Genomic DNA, 27158 nt, shown 5'->3' with positions numbered 1-27158 from the left:
CTTCGCGCAGTTCTCAAAAACAAAATGTATTTGTCAGTTCTGCGAATCGAACCCAGGGCTCACTGCTTTCACAGGCGAGACCATAATACTTGGCCATGGTTCTATGCTCGTAAGTAAGTAATTGTATACCTGCAGAGCATTCTGTACAAATTTTAAGGGTTGTTATAAGGAACAGGAAGCGGAACACACTCATCATGGCTTAAATATTTTGCCTAAACTTGTTGCCATCATGGTGTCGGGGCCGTCTGTTGTCATCAAAATAAAACAGCTTCGTACCCGCCTTCGCATACACAAGACACACATGTCATTGGGTGGGATTGGCCAAAAAGGACTTACACGTAGCTTACACCTTCCCATTATTCCAAGTTTTTTTTTCTTCTTCAGTGCCATAAGGGCATGTAACTTGCGGTGTTTGATAACGTTGATCGTGCGGTCGTTGGGGAGTTTATGAACAGAATATGTCTCCACTCTTTGATGTGAGCGTTCACGAGGCGTCTATCCTTTCCTTCTGCCCCATTGGCGTCCCCGGTGTACCGGGCAAACGTCTCCTCCGTACGAAAGCAATCTTATTCGGAGTCATCTCCCTTGTCGCGTTTCGGGGTTGCAAGAATTTTGGTAGTGCCGGATACGAAACGCCTTTGGTTCGATACTCGGTTACTAGTTGAGAAAAGCAATGGAAGCACCTCATCCACCTTATTACCACGAACAGATGTTGCCGAGCAAGGACAGCCAGTCGAAGTCAAGGAATCCCGAAATGCGGATGCCTATCGCGGGGTGCGGCCCACAGCATCCGCCTCTGCTCGACGAAAAAAAATTATTCTCTTTCTCTCCTCCGCGACACACGCAATGGGTCCGGCACCTGAGCCTGGATTTTTTAAAGTTTTTAAGCAAAAAGCTCGGGAACAGAACGTGAAGTCATCGTTGCAATTGCAGGTACATAAAGTACATGAATACAAAGCCATTCCACATTGAACAGCTGGTTGGGCAAATTCGAAATGAAAGCTGTGCAGTGGTGTATTGTAAGCAAAATACCGTGGATAAGCTGCAGAAGAGTACATTTTCACGTGTACTGGCATGAAGATGTTCTGGAATGGTAGTGGTGCGGTGTATCGAAATAAGCACTCTTGCGCTGAGGAGTGTCGGTGAAAGGGGCAGGGGGGCTGTAAAATAACTGGGATCGCTCAGTGATGTTCAAGCTGCGCTGACATACTCACGCTGGCATATTTAAATTTCCGACTACTACTACTACTACTACAACTACTACTACTACTACTACTACTACTACTACTACTACTACTACTACTACTACTACTACTACTACTACTACTGCCATCGCTACTATTATTATTACTACTACTACTGCTTTTACTGCGAGTACTACTGCTACTGCTGCTACCAGGTGTGCCACTGCATATACTACTGCCACTACCGCTACTCTACCATCACTGCTATTATTACTACTACTACAACTATGTCTGCTGCATCTATACGAATTTTAATACTACTACTACCGGTATTACTTAGAACTCGTGCTACTAATAACATAACATAAAAAAAAACTTTATTACAGAAGGTGGACGCATCGGTCAGCATGGGGAAGAAAAGAAGGTGGGGGGCGGAAGAGTTTAAAGGTTACATTCGGCGGTCGACGCCTGAGAAGCGCGCGAACTCCCACAGAGAAAGCAGCGTCTGCCGTGCAGTGGAGGGTTGCAGCGGGGTTGCCCACTCCACAAGCCGCTGGACGCCGGGCGGAAGACACTTTGAACGGAGCGTTTGAAGGCCGCGACACAACCACAACATATGGTGTACAGTGGGCGTGGCTCCTGTGGAGCAGGAGGTGCAGGCAACTGCGGCCACGGATTGTGCATCCTGGACAGCATGCTGGTGACGTTTTGGCAGATACGCACGCCACTTGGCCAGCACATCATCGGTTAGCGCTGCACCAGCCCGTGCCTTGTGCAGAAGCACTTGTGCGTCACGGGGTAATCGAATGGGCAGGGGGGCGGGGTCTGGTGGAACCAAATTCCGCAACGACTGCTTGGACGCGTGCCTTGCTGCTGCCTTTGCGGCTGAGGGGTCGGGGTCGTATAGTGCGAATGGGACGGGCAACGCCAGGTTGGATCGGAGTTCAAAGTGCTCGCCCGCGCACGGGTAAGCGGTCTCGCTGCCGATTCCGCCTGCGTGTCCCGGGACCCAGTCTACCTGAACGACTATATTGCGTGTGTCCTGCAGTCTGCGACAAATGGTCTTGAGAGGTCGCAGGTGGTTCCGACGTATGGGGTTTGGCCAAGTCGATCGAGAGCTTGGTGGCTGTCCGTAAATATTGTAAACTGGTGGTTGTCACCGGCGCCGTAAGTTGCCTCAATGTGCTCCGCAGCGAGAAGAAATGCCGCAAGGCGGGCCTGACATTGACATAGGCTTGGAGGGCGAAGAAATTGAATTGTGCGGGAAATGCGCATTTGGCCGTCAATACACGAAAGTGAAGCGCGCAATGTTGTTTCATTTAGGACTGCATGTTGTAAAGATGGCGCCGGCTCGGAGGTCTGCGCGTGCAGCAACAGCGGCGCGCTCATGGTGGTTATGGTTACGGCCACGTAGGCGAGATAGAAGTTTTGACACACGAACCAAGACATCTTCCCAAGGGGCTCGAACAGCCGGCAGTTGCGGGAAAAGGGGGAAAAACTGCTACTAATAAAACAGCTACTGTTGCTCCTCGTCCTCCTTCTCCCCGGCCTCCTCGTGCTACTACTACTACTACTACTACTACTACTACTACTACTACTACTACTACTACTACTACTACTATGTCCCCTCCCCCTCCTCCTACTACTACTACAAATTGCCTATTTTTTTACATTTTATGCTATTATAACTAATGTATTTATTTCACAAGGCCTATAACTTCCAGGATGTTTAAGTATTATATAGGTGGAGTTACACGGGCAGTATGTACAAAATCACAAAAAAAATCGAAGAAAATGCAGGGAGGGAACACTCAGACTATTATTACTATTCTTGAGGCGAAAATAGTAACATAAACCACGTAATAACCGTATGTCCTACAGAGCTAACAGTGACCATATTATATACAGAGAGCGGGTCCACGAAAACAAAACAGAGGTTAAAATGAGAGAACGTCTCAATGAACGGAAACAAAAAATAACGTTGAAACGTAACCGAAAAAAAGTAAAAATACAATTATTAATGGCGCTGTCAAGCCTGTAAGCACGATTATTATTGTGAAAAACATTTCCGACATAAAGAAAATGCACAGATTAAGAAAAAAAGAATCACATGACAGACGGAATAGGGTAGCTAAGGTTCAAATAATAAATGGTGGAGGCACTGCGCACGTGGTCTCGAAATCTTGCGTCGTCTCTTTCAGTGGCAGTGTGCAATAGTTTCCGCCATAGTTTATTTGCTTTCGTGTATTTTCTTTCGTTTACTTCGGCAACATTAGTAGGTGCATTCTGTCGCAGACAGCACACGACAAAGCAGTGTCGCCGCCACATCTTCACGCGCCATCATTTTCTCCGCCAATCTCGTTCTCACCTACCATCGCCTGCGGCCTGGTTTTTCGAGGGAGCGGTCCTTAGCCGCAGCAACGCCGCAGGCACTGTTGCACAATGCATTGCGCAAATCTCGATGCAGTCGCTTTTTCTTCATTGTGGAGCAGCAGCAGCGACAGATGAACAACGCAGCTTTTTTGTAGCGAATAGGGAACAGCCAGCCTTTGGTGGTATTTCTCAAGCACCGGGTGGAAACAGAAGACTCTTTAATAGTAACGTGTGGAATCGGGGCTTTTAAAAAAAGAGCGAATGCTCGAATTCAACCGTCACTCTCGGGTACGCCCAAATAGCCCCCAGCAAGAAGCGGCGCATCAAAACGGGTTGCGACCACCGCGTCCATCGAATGGTGGCGCTGCGTTCCCGTACCCAACTGCTGTACGCTACGGGTACCGGCGCATTTTGAGCGCCGTCAACAGAAGTGGACAGATCTGCCTCTTCATTGGCTTCTGTCAAATTTTCCTCTGTGCGGCGATTTTTCCCCCTTCCTGTCGCGCTCGCTCTCTCTCGTTCTCCGCGGGAAGCATTAGACGCTCGGATGGTCTCTTTCCGAACATTTCCGGGCTGCCTCGGTCCCGGTTAGCCTGCGCTTGTTTGCTTGCCAGCCGAGTCGAAAAACGTTTGTCGCTCGTTGGTTTAGTCGCGCAGATTGATGGTGCGCATTTGGCGGACTTATCGGCCGGAACTGGCGGAGACGTCGTCGAATAAAACGCGCAAGCGCCGAGTAGCAGCACAAAATATCCTAAATGTAAACACGAAGCTCACTTCGCGCTTTGGGAAAGGGTGGGAGGAAAGAAGAAGGGAAGAAAGGGAGGGGAGCGCGAAGGAGAGATTGAAGCCATCAATTTAACTTTTGTGATCATCACTCCGACGTAATCCTTCTCGAATGTTGGCTTTACGGAGCCATTTCTGGAAACACAACGGAAAAGCGACACAAAGAAAAAAGACGAGAACTAAGATGGAAGAATACACGCTGGGCAGCAAAGTGGTGCCTGAGCCACGATTGGAAACGCCTTTCTGTTTGTTTTAATCTTAGTCCAAAGCACGCTTCTTTTTTGCCCTTCTGTCAGTGTATAAACGAACCAAGCCGCAGTGCGCTCATCGACCTTTCGCTAGCCTCCAGGCTCGTTCAGAATTTGACGTCGTGGTGCAGGCGAGTTTACAAACAAAAAGGAAATCTTACATAGCTCTGCAGACACAATTTCAGCATCCAAAGTGCTTTATCCGTGGGATTGAGTTCATAGCTTGGACTATTAGTATCGCTTCTTTGTCATTTGGGCAAGACTCGTTAGCTCGTCGCCTTCAGTTACCCGCTCTCTTCGGGATTTCATACTGCGATATCGTTGTTTCGCTCGTACGACTGCAGTCGGAGTGTACGCCAACCCCGCTTTATGCGAAGACAGAACGGGTGCTTGTTTGGGACTCCAGGTTTAGACGTTTCTTGTCCCAAGAATTATGGCATACTTTCGGGCGGATTTAACTTTGGTTCTGCCATGATTGCGTGATGTTGGGTCGCCCACCTGCACAACTTTCGAAACATTGCGCGGTATTTCCGTCTGCTCTGAAGTGCGGTGGTATTCAATCCTTCTCACTAAACTGAGCAGAGATATCCGTATCATAGAAATATCTTACTCCCTACCACACACACTAAACTTTTTTACAACTTTTTTGGCCAAAAAGGGTGTAGCATAAGTGGAAAAAGGGTGTTGAGAGGCCATTACACCCTTTTTGTAGCTGTACACCCTTTTTGTGTTGAAAAGAGGGTGTTGAACAACTTCGACACCCTTGGTTTTTCGTAGGGTGTTGAAAGATGTGGAAAAGGTGTTCAGTTATTGATTGATTAACGCCATGCATGCATGTATAATTGCGCTGTGAAGTACAAGAGACCCCCTCATACCCTCCTCTCCACCTCGTAAGAAATGTTCAAAAGCAAAAAAAAAAAGTGTTTGCGTGCAATGATCGCACGTTTCTATATACGGTGCGCCTCATTGCCCAAGTTTAGCTTTGGAACGTGAAACATCCATCTGAACTTTTAAAATTAAAAAGACTATATTTCTGCGGCGAAAAGGGTGTTAACCGACTGCAACATGCTTGGCTTTCTGTAAGTTGTTGAAAGGGTGTGGAATTGGTGTTCAGTTGCAAAAAAACAGCGGGGCTGTCGGTTCCCTTAGCTTCTTCCGGCGTTGCTAAGTTTGGCAACTTTTTTTATAGGCTTTGATACGTTTTGTGAGGTTTTGCAATGCTTTTGCTAGGCTAGGCTAAGTGCTAAAGGGTGAGGCCAAGTTTAACCGGATTTCACAAGGCTGTTCCAGTGTGTCCCCCCACACTGACTGCGGATCAAAGAAGGAAACAAACTAGGTCGACCCCCAGCTCTGTGCTCTCTCCGGCCTTGCACCTCCAGTGCAAGCTGCGCCAATTCTTTTTTTTTTTGCGTTTTAAAATCTGAAAAATACTGGTACCTTTGAAATGGTATAATAAGAGGTGCGCATACGCATGCGCCCCTTTTGCTCACACTCGAACAGGCTCGAAAGCCGGCTTCACTGTTATAATCCCATATCTGCGGTTATTCACCCTTTACAGGCGGCGCAGATCTTTTTCTTTGTATTTTTTGCTAACGCCACCGAACTAGCTCACGCTTAAACGGCTTTACTGGTAATAAATTATGCCAATTCATATTGGTTTAGACATCGTGGGGTTCAAAACATCGGCCGCTTGTAGAAAATGTTAAGTCCAGCCGGGCAAACAGGCAAAAAATATTTCCAAAGTTGGAGATTTGTTGCACCATTTTTCTCAATTGGCGGTCTTTTGTTACACTCTTTTTCTTTACACCCTTTTTCTAGTTTCGAACACCCTGATATGTAGCGTTACACCTTTTTGGGAAAAAGGGTGTTGAAATAATGAACACCATTCTTGAAGGGTGTTCAGATGGCGAGGAACATTTGTTTGATATTTTATAAAATTCTATGACTCATTGAACATAATAACCACCTCGACGATTAAAACGTTTTTCAAATACGCATGCTGATTTGTATATGCTCACAATTAAATGCATAATTCCAAAATTAGCGCTAAAATATCTGGTTTTTGCGACAAGCCCACCGACTCTATCGGAGGGCTTTCTTTTGCTGGATGTAAAAGCGAGAATCACACATGTATTTCCAAAGAAGTATGCACACGCTGTACCCATGCATCCCGTTAGTTTTCTTGCTCAATTCATTTTTGGTACAAGTGTGACTTGTGCGTGTTGAATGTGTCTGTATGTCACGCAGCGCTCTCCGCCGATGCACACTGGCACGCGTAGCTGCGCTCCCTGTACCTTTATTTTGAGGTGTTAAGCAGCCTTACACCCTTTTTTAGGGGGATCATCCGAACACCCTTTTTTCATCCTTACACCCCTTTTTAGTCAAAACACCTTTTAAAGGTGTTCGCCATGGTACAAGATTTTTTGCACCCTTTTCGGCCAAAAAGGGTGTAAGAAAGTTTAATGTGCATGCTCGCACGTTAAAGGTTAGGCTTGAACCATAAAGGCCGACCTCCATGCAGCGAAATGTCGGCGAAAAGGCGGCGAACGTCGCCCGGCGGCGGCCGCTCTGCCGCCGGCGTCGAAAATACGGCTGTTCGCCGGCGATCTACGCGAGCTAGATGTCGAACGCGCGGCGGCGAACGCGACCGGAAGCGGCAAACTGCATTTTGAGGCCGCAGCCAATCACAGCCTCGTACTTCGTTGTACTTCCTGTCCTGTCTTCCGTCGGCGGCGTTCGCCGTGTCGCGTTGCATGGAGGTTGGGTGGACGAAAACTGAGCGGCGCGTCAAACCACGGGCGTCCGCCGCGCCAAGTTCGCCGAGAAACTTCGCTGCATGGAGGTCGGCCTTAACTCTATCAATGCCGAAAAGTAGGCCTTATCTTCGTTTGTTGTTTCGTATTCCTGTGTCATTTTCTTTACTCTGCGGCTTCGCCTGTGTACTTACTGGTCGTCTGTTTCCTTGCGTTTTCCAGAAACCGCAAAGCCTTAATTAAGGTGCTACCACACTACCGCAAGTCTCCGACTGAAGGTAACGTATGAGAAAAACTTCACGCCGTAGAAGATACTTTATGGCATGCGTACATGGCTTCTCGCAAACACTTCGTGATGTAGTCGCAGTTACTGATTTTTTACGCAGTTACTGACCAATTTTTAAAGCCTTTAATAATTATACGGTGATTTCTTACCACGCTGAAAAATTACCTTTAGTAGAAACCCAAAGAGAAAGCAATATCTCCAGTTTTGATATTGCTCATTAGATAAGCTCTCGCGAAAAGCATCTAGCGGTGAAATAATCTTTCGGACACGTGCACAGAAATTTTCCTTTCGAACCTCTTTTGTAGCGCGCTTCCGGAGCTTGGTGCAGGCCAAGTAGCTAATGTACTTCATGTATTTACTCTTCAGCTTAGGAAACGAAGCATATAACCACCACGGGCAGATGGATAGTGCTGACCTCAACCACGGGAAAGAAATCCGGCGCAGAATACGTATGGGTTGCGGAGCACTCGCCAAGCCCTCCCGAACAATGAAGCCCTCCCTGTGTCACTCAAAAGAAAAAATCTACAACCAGTGCATACTGCTGGTTATGACATACGGAGCTGAAACTTGGCGCCTTACTAAACAAAATAACTACAAAGCAAACTTAGGTCGACCCAACGGGCCATGGAACGCATAATGATAGGAGTAACACTCAGGGACAGGAAACGAGCTACCTGGATCAAAGAACAAACTAGAGTAGAATTTATCATATATTTTAAATAAAGAAACAGAAATGGTCTTGGGCTGGCCATGTAGGGAGGCGAACCGACAACCGGTGGACAATTAGGGTAACTGAGGGGACACCATGAGACGGGTCTAGAAGAATGGGAAGGCCATTGACCCGATGGATAGACGAAATAAGGAAATTCGAGGGTAAATTGTGGGCTCGAGCAGCGCAGTGCAGGAGCGGTTGGAGGTCAATGGGAGAGGTCTTCGCCCTGCGGTGGACCTGAGTCGACTGATGATGATGACGACGACGATGATGATGATGATGGGACCTCCGTACCCCTTTCGCCTTTATTTCCCACTTAGGCGCAAAGTAATTTCTAAATTACACTGTAAATTCATTGTAGCTTGCAAAAAAAATTAAACAACTGGTAATAAAACTACGAAGATATATTGCTAGTAAAAGCGCTTTAATAGGTCCGCTTGTTAAACAGCGAAGTAAAATCAGTCGGTGTGATACAATTTGCCCTTCAATCGGGAGAGAGAGAGAGAGAGAGAGAGAGAGAGAGAGAGAGAGAGAGAGAGAGAGAGAGAGAGAGTAAACTTTATTCAATTTGCCAGCTTCTGCTCAGTCGTCGGCCATGAGCCCCTGTGCTCTCGCAGCGTCCTCAGCCACAGCCAGCTGGACGGCCCAGAGTTGACCTTCCGGTCTGGAGCTGAGCAGCACGGTCTCCCACTGCTCACTGTTAGTGATTGTGCGGCCATTTGTGATCGCCTACGGATACTGCCATAACATGTGCGCCAGGTCCGCTCGTTTCTGACATTTATGACAGTGTGGGGAGTCGCGCCCTGGATAGAAAAAAAATTGTTTGAAGGGCATGGATATGCGGCGGCCAACAGCGCATTCAGTGTTAGGATACGCATTCTTTGGCAGTTTGTAGGTAAGCACTGATTTCCTTGGGGTTTTATTCACCGGATAACAATTTTGTTTTACCGCCTAAACAAGGAAGTATGGTCAGGGTTCACAGCGTCTCAACCTCTAGGTAGCGCATCATAAAAACCGCCACTGAAAACCACCGCTATTAGGTGCGAATCATCATTAGTGGCTCGGGCTGGCGGCGTCTCATGTCGTCGTCGTCGTTCGTCGTTGCATTCTCATGTGGTCATGGTACTAAAACACCGGGACAGTCGTCCCGTGGTAGAACGTAACGCGTACTAAAGAACACACCGGGACACTTGTTTTTCGTTCGCGCTTGCTTGCTTGCTTCTATTTCGCTCCGTACTCGTTTTAACTTCAGAATTTGCAGTTCTCCGTTTCCAATTCCACTTCTCCTCCGCCTTCGTAATGCGGATGTCGCGTATATCAGCGCGTGCCGTGTGGCGAGAGAGAGAAGTTTGAATACACTTATACACTTCATGCTTCGCTCGTCCTCAGGTTTCACGTTAGGGGAGATGGTCTGGTTTTTTTATATTTTTCTTCGGGGCTCACCAAGTGTTCGACTTATCAATATTTCAAGTTAGCTGTTCCCAACTTTACTTTCCCACCATGCTACATTATATTGCACATATTTATTCCTTCGCTGAAAAATAAAAGCCTTGGTGTCCATCCGGTATAGGCATGCAGCAAGGACATTTTGCAGCGCAAAATTTTAATGGGTTGCCCTTGCTCCAAATGGAGAACGTATTTTACAGCGCCTCAAAAAAAAAAAAAAAATACAGCAAGGCCGACCTTCTTCCTCGCATGATTTTTTCGAAAGGTTTTAACACTCGCAGACAAAACTTCTGGCGCCCGTACTGAATAGCAACGTCTGTAATTTAGGTGCAGCCTTTTTAGGATGTTGCATTGTTTTTGTGACAAATTCTTCGGAAGCTTTTTGCAAAATACTTTCGCGCAGTTATTAACGAAGAAAAGAGCTTGCTTTGTATGCAGCATAGCGTCACGAAGATGGTTGCACAAGCTTTTCGAGTGGTTGAAATGGTCAGGTGTAATCGTATGAGTAACAACATGAGTTATGGAACCGAATCAAAATTATAGAGCGTCGTAAAACATATTTTAAAAATGTTATTACTCAACTTAAGTGCTTGCTGTACGCAAAGTATTTATAAAACACTCTTGCCTGATTTCTAGAAGGCCCATTTTTTTATTTCCGAAATCTCTGACTGTGTGCTGCTGGTGAGAACAGTTTAAAAATGCTATTTCAGGTGGCCCATCATTTTGAAACACCATAGACAAAAAACAAAACAACAAAAAACAATGGAAGAAGAAAAAAAAAGGACAATGGAGACTTCCCGTTTTGACAGGAAAAGCTGCAGGGCGCTCATACATCGCTAAGCTGGTAGTCTGAAACGGAAACAGCGGGGCCGGCAAAGTGCATGACACTCGTGTTCCTGAGTGTCGCGCCTTTGGAAGTGTCGCGCTTTCCGGAGCTCCGGCACACGTTGAACCAAAACTGAGGAGGCGCATTGCATTTGAACACCGCGTTTCCCCAGAATTAAACGGGCCTGACTAATCGCTCTTTAATAGGCAGCCTCGGCTGCTTGCGACGCTCGCGAAACGCGATGTTCGCGGCCGGCTTGCCGATGCGACGTGGCTTGCAACCTCTGGCAGCGAACACGCGCCCGCGGAGGCCGCACGCCTGCCAGGAGAATTTGTAGCGCGGCTCGTAGCACGCTCGTTATGAACACGGCCGTTTCATCCGCGCGTGTGTGCCGCCGCGCATCGGCTTTGGTGCGGCGGCGGCGACCCCGGCGCTAAGCATTGGGTGGCACGGCGGCGGCAATTATTTACCCTCCGAAAAACGGCCTGTCTCCAGACGGCGGTGGGCCCACCAATCATTCTGGCCCACCAGACTTGAGCGTAACCGCGGCGGCTGCGCGATAAGCGTGATAACGCCTCCGCCGCCGGGCCACCCATCAGCCGCCCTGCCGGTGCAAGGGCAAATTGAGCCGCCGTAGCCCGCCGCCGCCGCTCGGCCATTGTTAGGGCGCAGCCGTGTCTGTCGCGGCGCGAGAGCAGGGGAACCGCCGCGGCTCACGGGCACAAAGCGTCCAGCGCGTAATTGTTTTTCACGCATCAAACGGTTTTGCGGGAGGCATAAATAGCCGCCGTTGTCGATAACAAAAGAGCGCCGGCTTTCCTAATCCCTGTTCTCCCACGCCAAGCTTTCTTATCGTTCTTCTTTGAAACCTACGGGGTGAAACGTTGCTCGAGCCGCCGCTGCCGAGACACAAGGCTCATACTTCACCGTTTTCTTGGGTGTATTAAATTTTGTTGTTCTTGCCGGCTCGAGAATTAATTCAAAGTCCACGAAATGTTTATATTTGTCGTGAATAATCTCTGCCACTGGCCATAGTATTCACCTTAGCCGATGACGTAGCCGTTGCTCTAGTCACGCAGTTTTTATTTATTTATTTATTTATTTATTTATTTAAGTGGTCAAAATACCTTCAAACCCTAGAAGGTGGACAAAAGCCTTTAGCCTGACGAGGCCCTTCCTCTCAAAGTGACTTGTACCTCAGCCGGGAGCAGCACACAGCACAGAATCGAATGAAAAAGAGATCTCAGGTACAAATAATCGCTCATCTTACACTGAAAAGAAACAAAATAACATGCATATTCTACAACGCCAAGAAATGGGAACAATAAGAAGAAGAAATGACAATGTAGTACATACACGTAATATTAACTTACATTTTACCCAACTAACCATTTGTCAATAAAAAGAAAAGGTCTAACATGAACACGCCTTGTAGAGCCAAAAAATGAAAATGTCTAGCATGGACATGCCTTGTAACGTCAAACAACTAATTTAAAATGCAAATACGCAGAAACCTTGTAGTATAATACATCAAGTGAATCAACTCTATTTTGTTTCTTTATTTATTTATATATCAATTGATTGATTGATTGATTGATTGATTGATTGATTGATTGATTGATTGATTGATTGATTGATTGATTGATTGATTGATTGATTGATTGATTGATTGATATACATTAATTCCGTATAAAGTCGGCCTGTGGCTGGGCTGCGACAAACAATCGCTGTGAAGATAACTGCGGAGTATGGCAACGAGTGGTCCACTTATATCTTAAGGTAAAATCTCTAGCCGCAACAAGCGACTGGAAACATAAGATCCGTATCAAGTGGTCGTACGCTGCATCTAACTGCTGCTTCTCTAAGAACGCATTGCGAAAACTGGTGTCACGAAGTAGGCTAAATTCATCCCTTTCGGCCGTCCACGTATGGAAACATACTGTTTTGTTACGAGTATCTATTGCATTTGAAAGAGATAAAAGTGCTTTCTCTAGAACAGCCTCAAAAAAGCCATAATCTAGCGTCAACAAGAGACAGTACGCGACATTTTGAAGCTTCTGCCCTGTTCTAGGACTAATGTACACGGGAGACTCCAATCCCGCATTAGTTCTTATCATCTCTACTAAATATAGAATAGTGGCCGCGAAATGCAGTCATTTATAATCACTGGGGTTGACCCTCAGGGCTGCATGGAAAGGGCGGTTTCGATTCCTCAGCACTCCATCACCACCAGCCTGGACCACACACATCGAACAAGAGGCGCGTATGGGCGTCACTGGAGAGGATTCGGGTGGCACGAAAATCATTAGCAATGCCAATTGGCACATTATCAGCCTCAGGTCAGAATAATCGAAGAGGCAAATATTATGCACCGATTTTCCTAGGGGGTACCTCAAAAACGCGCATGGCTGCAAAGCACGAGACGGACGACTGGAGGGTCAATAAGGAAGCCGCGCAACCATTATTGAGACTGTGACTGTTTGTGTGCAAGCTGTTTTGGATGCAGAGTCTGTTGGAGAACCGATAAGCAAATTTAGAACGGGTCGATTTATCCAGGTTTCAGTTGGGTGCATGCCATGTGCATTTCCGGTTTTCTTGAAACCGTCGCCCATCAGGCTGACAGCAAGAGGTAGAGCAGGGCCCTGCATTCACCATGCGAAAACCACTTACCAGCAGATGTAAAACGAGAGTGTCGGACACCGGTAGGTCGGGTTGAAGTTGGTGCGCAGAGGATAAATGACGAATGAAAAGTAACAGAACTAAAGAACCAAAGTTACAGTACGCAATGCGCGTATTTTGTAGGTTAGAAAAATAAATATGGACATCAGTTTGCAGCCAACTTTTTGCAAGTGAAACGCTGCATCGAAGTTAACGATAAAATCCAAACATGCTACACCTTGCTTCACGTAATAATGGAATTAGATTGATGGGCAGCATTACTGTCTACCCGATGTATCGATATGTAACCTGGTATAAGCAGTTTGAGATCTGCGTTAACGGTGACTTTAGGAAGTATATAAAAAGCCCCAGAACAGCTGCTTTCCGGAAGCCTTTTCAGAAGCAGTCGCCAAGGCACACCGATCGAGTAAGGCTTTCTTTTTCATTTCCTTCTCGGTTAAAACTCTGTTTAAAGTCCCAGTCGTTATGAAAATTTTGGTAGTATCACGGAAACAATTTCTATACTCAATATGACTAAACTTTAAATCCGGGTTTCACCGTAAATAACAGATGGGAAAGTTGGAGGACACAATATTCGCGAAAAAATCAGGCTGCAATCAATCAATCAATCAATCAATCAATCAATCAATCAATCAATCAATCAATCAATCAATCAATCAATCAATCAATCAATCAATCAATCAATCAATCAAAAGTTTATCAATAGGACCAAGAATACCCGATATAAACAATAAAGAAACAGAAAAAAGACGCAAAATCAAGCAGGAGTAGGAGGAAGAATAAACATTTATTTTAAAAATTTACAGCAGTTATTTGGCCGCTTCGGTCTGGTAGCTGCATGCGTTCGCACACATGAGGAAAATAACTGAAAAGGAGCGCTTCCAAAATGAAGTTAGTGAGCCACAACTGACAACCCGGCCAAAAACTCCCGAAACGTTCGGTGAAAAAATTGCTGTGGTTTATCTTTGGTTAACCCTAGTTGATAGCGAAAGCTTCGCTTCCCTGGCTAGGCCCATTGTCGAGGTGTGCTCGATGTGTGGTTTCGCAATGACATACAGACATGTTTGCAATGATTACACTGCTTATTCATCATCTTTTTTCGCCTCACGGCATTTTTTAAGCCTCGCCGCTGTACAAGCGACTATAGCTGGATGTACGTCTTCCTCTATCGCACATGGCTCTGTGCCGCACGTGGCCTCATGGCCTTCCTATGTGGCGCGCGCTTATCGCTGCATCGGCGGCCTCCTCGCCTTCCGTCCTCCGCGAGGTGGCGTCACAGGATCCGCGGACGTAGAGTTCCTGTATATAGCTCCTAAGCGATATACAGGAACTCTACGCAGACGTCTCCGTTCCCTCCTCCCCTATCTATCCACTGCCTATTTCTGTCTATCTATTTCTTCGCAATCGGGCCGCTGCTCCGTGCCCGGCGCTCCGCCAGGTGGCGACACGGTTCCCGCGCAAGTCTCCGTTCCCTCCTCGCCTATCTCTCGCCAGAAGAGTTGCAAGCTGGGCAAATTGGAAAGACATATTCTTGGATGGAACCAGCGCGAACTTAAACAAAGACAAGGAAGTGTAACACAAGATGTATTAACGTGCGTTGGAGAGAGTATGAATTGTCATTAGAGGACCCCCCATCATCCCATCTTTCTTCACATTGCACTAAGTGCCGCGTATGTAAACCTAATTTTCCTAGTTTTCCTGCCACTGACACTTTATTCAGGCTCCGTGAACCAACGCCCCGCAAAATAATGGAAGCGTTCTACATAGCAGAAAGAATAGACAAGTCTATCAGCCAAGCAAGCGTGTGTCTTCATCGCAAAGAGAGTGCATATCTGCGCGGCATGGACTGTAGCCGATGTCTATCTAATTGCCTTATCACTGTGGCTTTTGTAAACTTGTTTTGCTCATGCGCAATGTTTTTTTATTGTTTTGTGTTAAGTGTTTATATTCACCCTTCTTGATATTAAACTTTAGGTTTTAGACCCGTAGCTGTCCTTGCGTTCCAGTTCCTTTGTCTTTAAGTTCGCGCTGATTTCATCCAAGAATAAGCCTATCTCTCCCCGCCATTGGGCCGCTGCTGCGTGCCGGGCGCTTGCTTGAGGGGGTGTGATTTGGCCTCTAGCTCTCAAGGTCAAAACTGGTGACCCCGTGAAGAGCGCCCGAGGTAGCGTAGTGTAACTTTCGCTACAAAATATCGAGTTTCCCGGAGTGAAAGTTATATAAACGCTGCAGTCTTTGAAGGGAGAACGTCTGCTAAGTGCTCCAGCTGTGTTCAAGGGGTAGTTAAGCCGTGTTGCTTTTTTTGGAACACGAAAACTGATTGATGCAAGCAGTTCTGGGCGTGAAATAATACCATGAAGCAGTTTGTATAAAAAAAGAAGGTCCAAGCGGGTTTGCCGGCAATGTAAAGAAACAGTTATCGGGAGAGGCTCAGAGGGAAAACGATTCTTAAATATTGATAAAAGTTTGGTCTCTACACGCTCTACACGTTAACAATTATATCTACAGGTTCCATTCTAAAAGTTGAGGTATACAAAGGGCAATTAATAGTTTCAGGAATGAATGAGGAGACCGGAAGTTTTGGGAAAACATGCATACAGCATCAAGCAAGCGGGGCGCCCGCCGAGTAAGTTGAGTGACATGAGGCGAGAAAGTTGACGCGCTGTCAAAGAGCAGTCCGAAGTCTTTTATCTCATCAACTCTAGACAGGAAACCGTCATCAATACTGTAGCGAAAGAAAATGTGGTTCGTTTTTCGGCTATGAGGCATGAACTTTGTTTCCGCAGATGAAGGCTTAACCTGTTATCTGAGCACCATTTAGCAAAGGAGGCGATATCTCGCTCGAGGTCAAGACAGTCATCGATGGACTCAATGCGTCTGAATATTTTGATACCGTCAACGCAGAGAAAAAAGAACACTTTTTAATTGCAGCTGACACATCGCTTACAAAATGGAGAATTGGAGTGGGACCAACACGGAGCTTTGGGGCACACCACTAGTTGATCTGTACATGGAGGAAGCCTGCCCATTAATGCTCACGAAGCTGACCCAATATTGTCTAGATGACTACCCAGCAATTCCATGAGTGTTGTATCAATGCCCGTCTCTAAAAGCTTATCAAGTAACAATGTGTGGCAGACGACATCAAATACCTTGCTCAGGTCACAGTAGACAACGTCCAACTGACCTCTCAGAAACTGCAGCCGAGGCCTGCTGCATGAAGCAGACGAGATTAGTTGTTGTCGACCATAAAACCGTGCTGTTTACTTGTAAGAAGCTGTACAGAATACTACTACTACTACTACTACTACTACTACTACTACTACTACTACTACTACTACTACTACTACTACTACTACTACTACTACTACTACTAATAATAATAATAATAATAATAATAATAATAATAATAATAATAATAATAATAATAACACAGTAGTACTAGTTCCTTTCTGTTCGCTGAAGCAAATTGCCCGCCCGATGATGTGTGAACTTCTGTCGACTGTAATGCGCGTGGTTCGCGTCCTGAAAATCTGTGCAAGTAAAACAAATTCCACCATAAGGCCCTTCGGCGCTTCGCACAACGTGGAAATGTTATATTTATCAGTGCCTAGTTTCAGGACGGCGCTGTATGCACGCGCACTGGTTTATCTTGCGACGCATATTTTTTAATCGTGCATTTATGACACTTTTGCCAGAACTGCGCACTTCACGAGCAACCATAAAAATCGCTTAACCTCTGTTTATCGCATAAATTTAGGAAGCAAGGACATCTTTCTGGAACAGTGTCTAAAACGGGGCGCCGCGGCCCATTAACCCGCCTCTCATTGCAATCGGCAGACCTGATAACCAGGCGGAACACGTCTGTGCGGTTCAGCGTGAACCGGTGGAGAAAGGATGTTTACCTATCCGACCCACGCCGTTCTGGTTCTTTTTTTTTTTTTAACTATGTGGCTACATCTTCGCTGGCACACGTCTGTTCAAGCCTTTTTCGCAAACAAAAAATATACTTCGTGCAAGTTCAGAAACACTTTGCTTGTTGCTTATATTTTGTATTATATGCGTCCTAGCAGGTTTTCATTTTCAGTTTTCTCTAACAGGCGGTAAAGATTTCACGCAAAGGCGATTTCCTTGCGGATGGAAGCGAAACAGAATTGAACGCAGCGCGTTCGCGTGCAGGGTAATGGAAAATATAGTGGCCTTTGACAGACTCGCTTTTTTCCTTGTTGCTGTTTTGGGAAGGGGAAGTGGGGCTCGAGGGGGCAAGGAAATGTGTACGCAAGAATTCCGCACTCCAGTTATAGCAAGCAATTTCGCATCAGGATCACAAATTGCACGGTGGGCACCTCTTCTTGCTGCGGCTTTCCCACGTTAATAGCTCCGAAAACGCAGCCTGTGCTTTTACAACCAATAATGGCAAATAAATTCGATGCTCCCTAATAATATAAGCTCTTATAGTTTTTGTTTTGATTGTTTTGAGGCAAGGAGATGGTACATTACCTCTAACGATGCCTGAAGAACTTTATGAACCCTTTTAATTTTACCTGGATGGCTGGGGGAAAATTATAACAGGCAGAAGAGGGGAAACAGTGGCCTTGAGCGCTGAAAATAGCGGCCTAAGTGAGATCAAATGCGCCTGATTTTTAACGGTGGGAGCAGAATGAGGTACTTTTCAAACTTTTTGAAGAATCGGTTCTGGTGTATGTTTTCGAGTGTAGATGTATCCATCCCGAATGGGCGCCGGGAGCCGGATTAAGCTCTCTTTTCGACTCATGAGAAGCGCCGGCCCTCAGAATCCCCGTGCATCCTCGTGTAAGGGTCCACGCGTACCGAAAAACTCGATGCCGCGGCGTCCCCGCGCTATCACTTGACCACGCTACTGCCACAGTGAGATATTTGGGCGACATTTCCCCTTCATTGATTCGGGGCCTCAAAAACTTCTTGCGGACAACCAGGCGATGTTGTACGACCGCAGGAAAGTTTCAAAGTGGGGAAAAAAAAGGGGAGGGGGGGAGCTGGAAAAAAAAAGAAAAAAAAATGGACGCAAGGAGGTTGTTTCGAAATCACATTTATAACTGCGAAGGTGTTCAGCTAATCGTAATTGTTACTGTCCGTAGTTAATACCAAGAAAATGCCGACCACGTGCACGTGAGCGCGTATTTCGCGGTGACTGCCCGCCAGTAAATCAACCAAGAAAATGCCCAGCGCTCGTGTGTGCGTGCCTCGCCGCGGCCGCCCAGCGTCCCCGGCGCACGTTTGTCAAGCCAAGCATACTCATTTGGGAGATTGTGAACGATTGCTCCCCCCCCCCCCCCCAAAAAAAAAAAAATATCCAGCGTTCACCGTAATCGCGGCAATACTTGCTCGGAACGAGATACTCCAGCGTTCGCCGTAATCGTGGCAACACTTACTCGGAACGAGAAAGACACGTCATAGTGTACGCCCCTCCAAGGTGATGCCCAAGGATTATTACTTCCAAAATATGAAGGATGCTTACACTTATAGCAACGATGGTGGAGTAAAGGTGGTTGGGGCAGAGAAGAAGAAACAAATCGGTTGCAATCATGGACTTAAACCGTCGTGATGGTGGTAAAGGTTGCGTACAGCTTCGCTACCTTCAAATTTTGTGCGCTCCTGTGAGCTTACTACATTTTTCTTTTGTAGAAGTATCGCTGAAATTGACCCTTGTTGCATGCACTCTTGTTGCGAAGCTATGGGCTTTTGACCGAAGACCGCTGTCCTTGGGTGATATTTTCGGCACGTGGACCTAATTTGACAAGGAAGTGAGTTTTAGGCACGCTAACGACATTTGTAGACATACAGAAATCATATTAATAATGGAGGGTGTTGGTTTTGCATCTATTGGAGTACAGATTTTTAGGTGTCTGTTACATTCGTTCTTATTAAGGCCTTGTTACTGTACGTGTTGTTCTAGAGTAGCCGTTGCTTGTCGTCCCTATGTCGTTACTTCGGATGGACCTTCCTACCTCCCCCTCCCTCGACAATAAACGACACCAAAAGCTCTTGTCATCTTTTTTGTTTCGTCTTCTCGTGCGCTACAAAAAAAAAACTATGCCACACGATCATTTTTGTCACTTTGATACATTCTCTACAAAGCGCGTTGAACATTTTGCTACTTTCTATGCTCTTTTATTTTTCTTACAATCTTCGTGGGTGCCAGGGCCCCACGGGTGCTGTTGATCCTGCTCAATGGCTCACTGAACCGATCTGTCGCTGAAATCACAGACCAGCAACCGAAACGAGCCCGGGCGTCGCTATGACAGCGTATACGACGCTAAACTGTCGGCCGGGAGTCGCGGTGGTAGAGGACGTGCTCCAAGAAGACGCGCAAAATTCTTCGCGTGCGAGACAGGAAGGGGGCGGGGGCCTGACGCTGATAGGGGCGGCCCGAATCCGTCCTTTGTGCGCGCGCGCCTCCGTCCTAATCTTAAGGGAAGAGCAAGCTCGTGTTAAGCGCGGGCACACACAAAAGTGGCAGCAGCGGCCGCGCTCCCCAGGGTGGAGGGCATCATGGGCGCCTCCTGATCCCCGGCGCGGCCTAATCCCGTCTCTTTGGAGGGCAGCGTCAACCCGTAAGATGCGCTTCCCGGGGCGCGTGACCTGATAGCCTGATGTGCCCCCTCCGGTGCCCCCGCGCGAACGAATATCCGCCTTCCTCGGCGCGTCTTCTCACGTTTCGTGTGTTCCGCTCGCTCCGCCAAGTTGGAGAGCTGCGCGGCAGCCAGCGGAAACTTTGTTTTCTGGGTCGCCGCCCTTGTCTTTGCGGTGACCGCTCTTTCTTTTGGCCCCTCGCCAGCCGCATTCCCCTGGGCATCGCTGCTCGCTCCACGGCTTTTGATATCCACCGCCCCGCGTCTTTTTACTGCTCGCAGATCTCGCGTTACGCCGAAGAGAGAAACTCTTTCTGCGGCCCAGGATGTGGCTGCCTGAGTGGATCGTCGCAGTGCCCGTCACGACTACGTCTCCCTCACGACGTCCCTCCCCGCTGCGCCTCGTTAACGACGCCGCTCGTATGTCGGACGCTATGAAAGCGCCAGGGACTCCGGCACGCTTTAATGGTTTCTGAATCATGCACTCGTCGCCCCATTCTCACCTTCCAAGCGGGAAAATAAATGCTCGTAAGTTACAAATCGCTTCTTTTTTTTTAAACAGTTTTCTCTTCTATTTTCGAGTCAATAAAAAATATCAATGAAAATATCAATAACAATAAATCCCTTCATAGTCTAAACGATGGTATGAGTTATTATAGTTGTTTTATCACTTCCGCTGCATTCACTAGAGATCATCAGGATTCTCGGGTTACAAAAGGTGTTTGCACATACGATATCATAATAAGCGCAGTTTGTGACTGGCCGGCGGCTTCGCTTTCATCTCGCCTTTCGTGGAGAACCACCCACGCACGGACGCCGGCCAATCACGATCTACTGTTACGATACCTTGGCGGTCTAAGATAACGAGAAAAAAAGTTTAAAGTACTGTCGCGAAGCCTTCGTTCAGTTCGCTGTTTTCCCTGCTGTAGATTACTGATTCCCTCTAGAAGGCCCCCCTTTTCTGAGAATGCACGTAGTGTGTGTTTGAGAGCCGCTAGGTCGGGGTCTTCGTCCGGTCTATGGTTTCAGCGTTCCGCACTGCCCGTGGCGTTCGCCCCCGCGCAAAGGCGCTTCGGGAACCTAGCCCTGTGGCCGTTTCTGTCTTTTCACTTCCTACTTTTAGAGTCTTGTGTCAACTACTTTGTCTACGGCTATAATTCTCTTACTGAAACGTGCGTATTCTGCTTTGAACGTTGCGTGTCTCCGCGACTGGACCTTTCTTTCTGGCGGGAGCATAGCTGATTGGAGTGAAGAAGCGTCTTCCCGATCGGCTGCCAATTTGGGGCCCAGAATGCGCTTCTTTCCGCCCGTGGATGTGGTTGAAGCGAATAGAATATAAGCTCGCTTCAGCGGCTTCACGTGGCAGGCCGCGGGGACTCACTCGAGAGACGCTGCCGCCAGTCATAGGGGCCATTCGCCGGGACCTTCGCAGTGAGCTATGTTACGTTGAGTACTTTTGACTACATTTCCTCTCTTCATGCAACTAAGTGTGAAGCGTTTATCTTGTGTCCCAGGTGTTGGTACCAGTCATTACACAAGTTTAACTTCAGAACTCCTCCCTTTGCTTCATTGGCGGACATCATCCTACCGTAGAAGTATTAGACAGAAGCCGTCGCTACAGTACCATGGCAAAATCTTCGAGGGAAGATTTCGCCATGGTGCCACGCTTCTATCACCTGCAGAGATCGGCAACCTTTTGAGGCGTAGGGCCGAGTTGCATGAGGCCGATACGGCGGGGGCCGGGAGACCACAGGGGCTTTGGAGGCAAAGAGAAAAAAATCGGATTGAGACAAAATATACGAAACTGGAAGATGGCAAATAAAAGCCATCTTTTTTTGTTTCTTGCTTTACCCCATGTGAGGTCAAAGCTACCATATCGGCCTTCATTGGAAGTGACAAGGAGAGGGGCGGTGGTTCTGACGTCGTGCCGTGGCCACATAACCGAATCAAAAATCAAATCAATTTTCACTTCCAAATAAAACTAGGTGGTTTACCGGACAAAAGCTGCATACGCAGCTTGACGGAGCCCCGCGGGCCGCAGGTTGCCGACGCCTGCTCTAAGGCAATCCTGTGATTCAGCTTCACCACATCGCACTCAGGGGACAAATCCGTGCGGCCAACGAAGTAACTTGGGGGAAAGACAGCACCGTGCATGCACTTAGCTCAAATATGTGATCTGCACTGTGACACTGTGCCATGCAGAGCGTGATGCTTGCATTACGTGACGCCACACCGCAGACCGAATTTTCGGGTCGAATCTATGCTCGACATCGTCGTTCGCCGGAACTTCATTGCCATCGCCTACATTCGCCTACATGAATCCACCGCTTTCTGATGTAGCTGAACAACGGGATTGGTTTAGAGGGTTGAGACTCGCTGCAGTAAACAGCGCCAGGTTTACTTGTTAGGCTTCTTCGTCGTCTACATGCACGGCTGCTTTCGTACAGCGTCTGTAAGAAATGCGACCACAGTTTACTTTAATAGCTGATGCGAAGCAATTAGACTTCTTAGGCGAACCACTGCAGCTGGTGGACATCAGGATATATACAGACGGCATCGCGGCCACTATACAGTCTGCGTCCAATGCAAGGTTAGTCACGATGCACAACAACCCGTCATTGCACCGCCTTTGCCCGCTGTTCCCGCGAGTTATCTTCACCACAACTGGCCTGAACGACCATTCATTTGGAGGAAAGGTGTTAATTATGCCACTGAACGGGAGCAACAGGAAACTTGACTCGAAATATTCTGGCCTCGCTCTGACATTGCGCAATTCAATCATCATGTTGCGCGTAGTGGGCCGTCGCAGGAAAAATTATAATTTTGAGTGAAACTGCATGTCGGCGATGCTATTAGTCACATGTGCACATTTGGGCGCAGTGATTGGTGTTTGACGCGTGTGTCCATACAAACCACGGGCTGTCACCCGCGAAGTTACTTGTCCCGACACACAGGTGTTAGCCTTTGTCGTGTTTAGGCGTGAATTGATTGCAGGCTCTTAGTTTTCTTGTGAACATAAAGTCACCATTAACAAATTATTGGAGCACTTGCGACATGTGTGTACGTGTTCGCACGCGCGCGTTTGTGTGCGTGTGCGTGTGCGTGCGTGTGCGGGCGCCCACACGTTGGCACGCACGCACACCCGCAGACACACGAACGCACGCACACGCACACACAATAAAAGCACCAACAAAACGTCGGGACTGGGACGGACGCGAGGAGGGACGCGTTGGGAGAAGATATCGGCGAGCGAATCTGGCCGATTATTTATCCTGGCACCCCTTCGACTTCTCTTCGTCGACGGCCCCTTAGGCAGGAACGAAATGAGATCCCGCTGAGGGAATCAATACAGCTATGTCCCCGCCTGCCCAAGACAGTGGGACTCCTGAATTCGAGATTTCCCAGCGGCAGCAGCGCGCCGCAGTATTGGCTGGAGGTCTCCATCGTCGACATCCACAGAGAAACAGCCGCCTTGTGTTTTTGTGGGAGCGCTGTGCGTCCTCGGTGCTGGTTCAGCCTCGCCTGTGTTTGCGCAGGAAAGGCTTTGGGGTTGAGCTCCGGCTTTCGGGGAAAAGAGTCTTTCTTCTTGCGGATGCAGGGTCCATCGTCCTCTCAGGGCCGGCCGCCTCGTATAGGAGTGTGGGCTCTCATGCCGTTTAAATTCGGACACCCGTGGTCTCTGCAGAATGCTGTCACAGGACTCGGCCGAATAAAAGGAAATTGAATCAAGCATGTCTTCTGGCATTCACATTATTTCTCTTCGGAAGTCGATGAAGAAAGCCGTAGCCTGACGCGTCTATTATTAATCATGTAGGTTTCGTTGGCGCTGGAGCCAGATTCACGACTCCCCTTCCTGCAAAAAAGGAGGAAAAGATGTTCCTGTACTCTACCAAATCTTCGTTATATACCCATTTTTAAAGGAAGTAATGTATTTTTCTTTGTTTGCATGTGCGATTGAGGATCTTTGTAACTTAAGCAGTGATTCCATACATAGACAGAAGGGGCATACGCATACGCTTACCTTCAACCCACTGTTTAGCGTCTCCGTAAGTTTGCTTTTACGGAGAATTCTTGGAGCATTAAATGCATGACAAATAAATGCAGAAATTATCCTCATGATTACACGTTGAAGAGAGGCTGGCAAAGTATCTAGCCGAAGATCAATATAAAGCATTGAACAATGCAGGGCTTAAAACACTACCTTGAGGCATGCTTTGGGCACATTTCAGAGCGATATTTTTAGATAAGGTAGCGGCAAGTGTATTTTTTGCCTGAAAACATTGGCGCGCCATTCGAACAAATAACAGCCTGCACAGAATCGACAGCGCCCGTCTGAAACACTTCATGCAGCGGCGCTGGAAGAGGAGCGGGCCCTTGTGCTGTTTCGATAACACGCTACGGGACAACATTGCGAAACATGCAGACCATGGCCTCCAGTACGAAGTACCACACTGAAAATCGTTTGCGAAGCATTTTAATGCTCAGCATCCCAGAGCGTTCAGCTGATGAGGCCTCAATTGATGGAAACAGGCACTGCTTCCTTGTCCGCGGCATCGAAAAGCGGCCCTTACCCGCAGATCTCCGTCAACGCACGTGGACCTGGATTTATCCTTAACTGCTTTAACTTCCCTCCTACATCCAGTAAGCGCTGTCATTTCTTCCCTGCTCGTGTGACTCTGCGTTGAGAGTCATACTTCTGGAGTGCCCTCGGCAAGTAGGATATCATGGTGGATTACAAAGCCAGATGGGGTTATTACAAAGAAGATATCTCTCCTGAATATCGACACACCGGAGAAAGAATTCGGAAAAGTTCGTGTAGTAAACAAAAAACCCGGGCAGGATCCAGCAGCTCTCGTCCAAGACGCCGAGCGCATGCGTCAGGCTAGGCAGGATCCAGAATTTTCCGTTAGAGAAGCCCAGCGCAATCTTACTTTGCAATGAGGCATACAGCAGGAGTTAACTATTAGCTAAAAAAAATCTACAGAAATTCAGAGAATTGTCTACTAATGCGTAACATTCTTATGCCGCTTGTCTTGAGTGTAAGTTCTTTACAGCCAAACATTTTGGTTTTTCTGGATCCTTTCCGACCAGTTATCTCCATTTACGCTATTATAACGATTACAGGTGTTGCTTGCGCCAAATGTGCATTTCTTGTTAACGAAGGGTGTCACACGGTTCGCCATTTTCAGTGATTTTTTTATAGTTCTCTTATTTTTTTAGTTTTTCAAAATTCTGTTGACCCCGCTCAATTCTGTTCTCCATTTACGCTGTTATAACGGTTACCGGGTGAACTTCCACGAAATCTGCATTAATGTGGAAATTCACGGCGCAACACGGTTCGCCATTTTCCGTAGTTTTTTTTATAGTGTTCTTATTTATAGTTTTTCAGAACTTCGTTCGAACAATTATCTCCGTTTACGCTATTATACCGATTACAGGTGGAACTTCTGCGATATCTGCATTTTGTGGAAATGCAGGGCGTTACACGGTTCTGGCTGTGGGGGTACTCGGCAAAGAATGTTTCGCATTAAAAAACACAAAACAAGCATTGAAAACCCGCGATAGATGATAAGGCGCCTGTGAAAAATGCGACCCCCTATGTGTTCCTGGTAAAGGCTAGGTTTGCAGCTGCTGGCGAAAAGGGGGGTTGGCGTTATACCAGGGCGAGCGCATGAGTCAGGCTCCGCCGCTGCTGAGAAGCCGAGCGCAAGTGACAAGCCCGCCGACATGACGAGGAACATTTCATACCCTCCCACAACAGCATGTGCAGTGGTTCACAAAAGCTTCGCTCGACATCCACTTTCGCAGGGTGGGATGGCGGTCATTTTTTTGATCCGCTATAAGTTTCTATTACGCTTAGTCGACCACGTTAGAGGACGCCCCCAAGGTGGAGCAAGTTTCTGCGGGGAAAAAGCTGACATCCCTATTAATGAGGCCATGAAGAGGGTCATTCAGAAAACAACCATGGCGGATATCAGATGTCAAGTTTTAACGCATTTAAAGAGACTCTAAGATGTAAAAGAAAGTGTGCCTACATCGGTCGATTAGAGTGACATGAATACAAACACACCACTTGCCTCAGCGGCAATTGGATATTAACACAAAAAATGCCAAAAGTGCACCTCAAACCAACATTAAGTTTTAAGTACACCTCAAACCAACATCCTCAAATGGTGTCTCCTTTCACGATGCCGCGAATTAGGGACGGTGACTACGGAGGAGCCCCAGCATAGTCAGATGCACTTCAACAGAACGTCAAGGTCGTCTTCACAGCATGCGATGACAGCAATGCACTAAGAAGGGTGAAGCAACTGCGTAACGGAAGGTGAATGGTTGCCGAGTTTGCCCTGAGAATCTGAGTATGGTACGCAGAATAGGGCTTCACATTCATAGCTTACCTCCCGGCCTTGGTCAGAACACCACGTGTACGCCGACAGGCATGTCGAAGCCTTTGAGCCATCATGCAGTCGGAATAGTTCATGTCGTACGTCTCCGCGACAATGTTGTCGCATTCACATCTGCGTATGGCATCACCCCGCTTGCAGGTGTAGTGACTCGTTTCGTGGCACCGCCGCGACCGCCAGTGGGCTCTCAATACGGCGGAGAAGAAGAACCGTGGAGCTCTAAGTGTGGTTGGCCGAGCCAGCAATATTCCCCGCCGCGTAGAACCCCCCTCCCTGCGCCTTGTAAATATTCACTTTTCGTTTCCGCTCTCACTAAACTAAGAAAGGAGGAAGCGCCCGAGGCGAGAGTAAAGCAGCCGAAAAAATAGAAATATTTTTTCTGATATACTTGTTTAATCAATCTGCTTGCAAAAAAAAAATGTAAGAAACTATAAAAAAAACTGTTCAAAGGTGTTCCAGGCACGAGCCGCACTTTGTACGTTCATTTGTTTGCTATTAACTTACGCGCGATCCCTAAAGGGAGTGCTCTGAGGTCTGTACGACAGATTGTTCACTCTACTCTTGTGTTTCCTCCACTCGCTTTAACCTTATCTTCGGGACTTCAGTTCTTCTGCCTCCTGACTTATATTTATTCTCTCTTTTTTCCTGTGCGTTCCGCATAAAAAAAACTGCGCACACGGCAACGAATCCGAGAGCAATTATCGGGAGTGGATGCGGTCTTACACGCATCCGTGAGCGTGCGGAAGAGGTACCGGAGAGCGAAGGCGAGATAGAAAAATAAGGACCTGAAGGTGGAACGATGCAGAGAAAAAAAAAGTATTCTTTGCAGTACGAAAGAACAGGGGGGAATCGC

The 27158-nt window shown here is 47.4% G+C and overlaps 1 protein-coding gene across 1 annotated transcript in view; it reads left to right on the top strand.

The window, feature by feature from the left end:
• LOC144155477 (protein O-mannosyl-transferase Tmtc3-like) overlaps positions 1–27158 on the top strand; it is a 431255-nt gene that overhangs the window by 154166 nt on the left and 249931 nt on the right. The window contains exon 2 of the mRNA XM_077686941.1: positions 7564–7619. The gene's annotated coding sequence lies outside the window, so the exon portion shown is untranslated. The remainder of the gene's footprint in view (positions 1–7563; positions 7620–27158) is intronic.

The sequence above is a fragment of the Haemaphysalis longicornis genome, unplaced genomic scaffold (assembly GCF_048455015.1).
Source record: "Haemaphysalis longicornis isolate Haplotype H1 unplaced genomic scaffold, Haemaphysalis longicornis Haplotype H1 scaffold_1, whole genome shotgun sequence".
Lineage (NCBI taxonomy): Eukaryota > Metazoa > Arthropoda > Arachnida > Ixodida > Ixodidae > Haemaphysalis > Haemaphysalis longicornis.
The sequence above is the reverse complement of the archived record's forward strand: the minus strand, read 5'-3'. Positions and strand labels throughout refer to the sequence as shown.